General features: G+C 37.1%; 1 non-coding gene across 1 annotated transcript; it reads left to right on the forward strand.

Annotated features, from left to right (window-relative positions):
- Positions 1-2,034: 2,034 nt before the first annotated feature.
- Positions 2,035-2,137, forward strand: LOC120095820 (U6 spliceosomal RNA). Its single transcript, XR_015633834.1, has one exon. It is a non-coding gene; the product is annotated as a U6 spliceosomal RNA (small nuclear RNA).
- Positions 2,138-5,428: the final 3,291 nt, after the last annotated feature.

Consider the following 5,428-nt stretch of genomic DNA (forward strand, 5'->3'; position numbering starts at 1 on the left):
TCTGACCACCTCCCATTCTCCTCCCATCCCCATCCACTCTCCAACCCAGTTGCCTCCCTTTATCTGCCTCTTATGACTATTTTATTATTGCTTCTACATGAAATTCAAGCATCCTCATTTGGGCCTTTCTTTCTGTTTAGCTTCTTTGGTCTGTGGACTATATAATGGGTATCCTGTACTTTATGGCTAATATCCACTTATCAGGGAATACAAACCATGTCCTTTGGGTTTGGGTTACTTCACTCAGGATGATATTTTGTATTTTCATCCATTTGCCTGCAAAATTCATGTTGCCCTTGTTTTTAATAGATGAATAGTATTCCATTATGTAAATGAAATACATTTTCTCTATCCATTATTTGATTGAAGGACAACTGGGTTGTTTTCAGTTTCTGACTACTACAAATAAAACTGCTATGAACATAGTAGAAAATGTGTCCTTGTGGTATGGTGAAGCATCTTTTAGGTATGTACCGAGGAGAAGTATAACTGGATCTTCAGGTAGAACTATTTGCAATTTTCTGAGAAAGTTACAGAACAGTTTCCATAGTGGCTGTACAAAGTTGCACTCTCGCAGTAATGGAGGACTGTTCCACTTACTCTGCATCCTCACCAGGTCTTAATGTCCCTCAAGGTTTTTTGTTCTTAATCATGCTGATAGATGTAAGATAGTATGTTTGGGTCATTTTTATTTGCATTTCCATGATGACTAAGGACATCGAACATTCCTTTATGTGATTCTCGGTTGTTTGAGATTCTGTTGAGAATTCTCTGTTTAACTCTGTACCCCACTTTCCTTTTTTCTTTCTTTTATTGGATATTTCTTTTATTTACATTTGAAATATTATCCCCTTTCTCGGTTTCCCCTCCAGAAACCCCCATCACATCCCCCACCACCTGCCTCCATGAGGGTGCTCCCACACCAAACCACACACTCCCTCTGCTTCCCCACCCTGGCATTCCCCTATACTGGGGCATCGAGCCTTTCCAGGACAAAGGGCCTCTCCTTCCATTGATGCCCGATGTTACATATGCAGCTGGAGCCATGGGTCGCTCCATGTGTACTCTTTGGTTGGTGGTTTATTCCCTGGGATCTTTGGAGTGTCTGGTTGGTTGATATTGTTGTTCTTCCTATGGGGTTGCAAACTTTCTCGGTTACCTCAGTCCTTTCTCTAACTCCTCCATTGGAGACTGTTCTCAGTCCAATGGTTGACTGAGAGAATCTACTTCATTTGTCAGGCTCTGGCAGAGCCTCTTAGGAGATAGCTATATGAGGCTCCTGTCAGCATGCACCTCTTGGCATCCCCAATAGTGACTGGTTTTGGTGACTGGATGTGGGATGGATCTCCACGTGTGGCAGTCTCTGGATGGCCTTTCCTCCAGTCTCTGCTCCACACTGTGTCTCTGTACTTCCTACTGTGAGCATTTTTTCCACGAGGAGAGGTTTAATGAGAGGAGAAGAGTAGAAAAGTGGAGAAAAGCCAGACATGAGCATGTGGATGGAAGGGATAGGGGATGGGGAGAGAAGGAACAGGAACGAAAAGGGCAGAAGGGCAGAGAAGAGTAAGATATAAGCAAAAGAGCTCCTGTGAGTATTTTGTTACCCCTTCTAAGAAGTACTGATGTATCTGTACTCTTGTCTTTTTTCTTCTTGAACTTCATTTTGCACCCCATTTTTAATTGGGTTATTTTGTTTGTTGGTATTTAAATTTTTGAGTTGATTATAAATTTTGGATATTATCCATTTATCAGATGTAGGGTTGGTAAAGATCATTTCCCAATCTGAAAGCTGATGTTTTGTCCTATTGACAGTGTACTTTGCTTTACAGAAACTTTCAGTTTCAAGAGGGTCACATTTATTAATTGCCTGTTGTCTGTCTGTGGAATTCATTTCCCTAACTGGGCTTCCTTGTCTGGCTGAAATGGAAGAGGGAAAAAATTCAAATAAAATAAAGTTTAGTTACAAAATAGAAAAGAGAAAAAATGAACAAAAGGATAAAGAATAGTTATTCCCATGCCTTCCTGTGCACATGCTCAATTTGGCATTACATATGCTAAAATTGGAAGGATACGGCAGATATTAGCATGGTCCTTGTGCAAGGCTGATTTGCAAATTCAGGAAGCATTCCATTTTTTTCAAATGAAGTAATTCTTCTGCAAGACATAAACCACCTTCTGTCAACATTATCCTGGCTTGCCCTTACAGCAAAACCGGTGAGGATCTGTCATAGAAATGTCAACTTGTCTTGAGCTTTCCTGCTAAGACAAATTAAGACTCTTCAGAAAAATAATCAAATAAGAAGGATGAAATTACTATAGAATTTTAGTGATAAAAGAGTATCAAGGGCACTGTTGGTAAGAGGTATGAGAACACTGAGTATCCATGCCAAATAATAAAACTGAATTCTGTGTGATGCCCATATGCACATTAAGGTGAATTAGAGTAAAGGCTTATCTGGTAAATCCTAGAAGGAAACAATGGACAAAAGCTCCATGATACTGGTTTTATCAATGATTCTTTTAGCGAGATACCACAGTAAAAATGAAATAATAGCTATCCCAATCAAACTAGTAGACCATAACAACTAAAACACATTTGCCCAAGAATGAAAGCAACCTGCAATTGTAAATGAATCTTAACATACTATTGGACAAACTGTACAAAATTAGCTGATATAAACTTAATATCAAGATAGATAAAAGTTCACCTAACTAAACAAGAAGCAAATTGCATGATTTAAAAAAATGGTCAAAGAATTTGGGTGAAGAAATAGCTAAAGAAGACATGTAAAATAGCCAATGTTGTACAGCATTATTAATCATCAGAGAAATAAAAAATTAGATAAATTGAGATACTAACTCCCATATATTAGCAAAGCTACTGAATAGGAGATAATTGATAACAATTATATCATTAATACATTATGGAGGAAGCAGAACCCTTACAGCTTTTGCTGGGAATGTAGTGCTGTTTGGAGGTTACTTTGGTTTCATTTCATTGCTATCATGAAATATTTTAACCAAATGGAGCTCAGGGAAGAAAAGGGCTCATTTGGGTTATCCTTACAGGTCACATTACATCACTGAGAGAGAAGCCAGGGCAGGGCAGGACTCCAGAAGGAATTCAGAGGCAGAAACCATAGAGGAATATTCCTTGTTGGCTTGTTTCTTCACAGGCTCTTTCTTAGAACCTTTTCATACAGCGCCTGACCACCTGTTGAAGGGATAGGGGTCACTTTGATCTTGACAATTCCTCATTGAGGTGTTCTTCTCAGAGGACTCCAATAGATGTGATAGCAACAACTGTGGTTTGTGTGCAAAAAACTTGGTCTATAATGCATTAGAAAAAGAGATGCCTAGATCATGGGAACACAGCATCAAAAGGTATTAATGCATTTTGCACATTACAGGATTACTTATTTGAAAAAAGTGGCATCCTATACAATATATAAGTTTTTGTGACTTGGATATTAGTTACATAAAATTAATTAAGTAGTATTACTATAGACTAAATGGTAAGACTGCTGTTCTTTGAACACACAGATGGGATTGAAAGACATAGGAGGTAAGAGGTAAGTGAAACCTAGGAAGACAAATAGTGTATGTTCTTGGATATGAAATCTAAAACAGTTTAAGTCATCAAAAGCAAGGAATACAGTGGTGCTTGTGAAGGCTTAGGTAGTGATAAAACGAGAACTGTTATCCAAAGGGAATATGTTTGCATTTATAAGATGAGCAAACCTTGAGAATATGACATACATTATGGATTTTAAAAGGTATTCATTGAGAAATTTGATTGTGAAACCAGCATATATATATGCATATATATATGAATTGAATATATTTAATGCGTATTTATACAATGTGTATATTCAATTTCTACTTTACAACTAGATATTTTGAAGTTAAGATAATAAGTCCTCTTAGGGTTCAAATGTCTAGGCTGTGTTGTCTCTGTGGCACAATCTTGAATGAACAGAAGTCACCGGGGTTCTTATTTGTGTTCAGTGAATGATTCATTATTGATGTGCTTGGATGAGCAAAAGCCACCTTTTTACATTTGACAAAGAGCATTTGGCTCAATACCTGGCACAGAAAATGATGTCCTAAATATAAGTGTTTATCCAGAAGATATACCAATGAAATAGCAAGACAGAGAGAAAACAAATGTAATACCATGGCACAGCATGTTCATGGAGGTTAGAGGACAATTTTCAGGTGTTAGTTCTTCCTTTCTGCCATGTGGGACAATCTTGGGAACAGGTGTTTTTCCCAACTGAGTCTTTGTGCTTGCCCTTAAACAATTTTTTCACCAAATCCACTCTGTGCTGTAAAATATTCTGAGATGAAACATGCATGTAGACACCTGTATGTTGTGCAGTTCCATGACTGTTGAACTATAATTTTTTTTACTAATTCGAGCAAAGGTTTTTAATAATAAGTGTTTGTTAAAAATAAATATTATGATAACAATAGTGAGATGCTCTTCTGTAGCACATATTATGAAATAAAACATTGGGATATTAGGTATCTGGGTAGAGGTAGCTGTGTGTGTGTGTATATGTGTGTGTATACTTACATATACATAAATATACGGGTAATAAATGGAAAATGAACATGGAAAGAATTTGTGATCAATATAACAAGTCTCATTAGAACTGAGCTTTAAAATTTTGAAGAATTTGCAGAAGGATTTCATTATATTTTGAGTCTGGTTTTGCAGTTGTTCTAGCTAATTCACTGTCCTAATTTCTTGTGAGTGCTGGGATTACAGACATTTGCTACCACACTAGGCAGGTTTTATTTCTTAATACAATATCACATTTTGTCACAGAGAAACTTTATAATTCTCAGAGATGATCAAAACAGTTGGTTCTATGGGAACTCACTTTGAATTTTCTGTCTCTGCCTTTAATTTGATCTCCTTTAGATACGTTTCCTTTTTTCTTTTTCTTTTTCTTTTTTTTTTTTTTTTTTTTCGGAGCTGGGGACCGAACCCAGGGCCTTGCACTTGCTAGGCAAGCCCTCTACCACTGAGCTAAATCCCCAACCCTAGATACGTTTCCTAATGGTGTTGTTCTCAGAGACTCCTAGAGCATAGGAGATTGTGGATTAAGTAGAGATAAGTTTTGTCACCTGAAAATATATAATATTTGAAATATTTGGGGTTCAAATGATTTTTTTTTCTGAGAAGCCATTGGAATTGTCACAGGAGATAGCAAGAATGAATTCTAATTGTGAGACTATGTGATTTTCCAAGTTGATTTAGTGATATGAATTATCTCCTTTTGTGGTCCATGTGACTCTGCAAACAACACAGATTATGGATCTTGCCTTTGGTTGCTCATTAGAGGTTAAGCCATTATTGCTGAAGACACCATACACTTAGGTCAAAGAATCTGAAGTCTATTCTGAAAGCTTCCACCAT

The sequence above is a fragment of the Rattus norvegicus genome, chromosome 11 (genome assembly GCF_021556685.1).
Source record: "Rattus norvegicus strain SHRSP/BbbUtx chromosome 11, alternate assembly SHRSP_T2T, whole genome shotgun sequence".
In the NCBI taxonomy this organism is placed as follows: domain Eukaryota; kingdom Metazoa; phylum Chordata; class Mammalia; order Rodentia; family Muridae; genus Rattus; species Rattus norvegicus.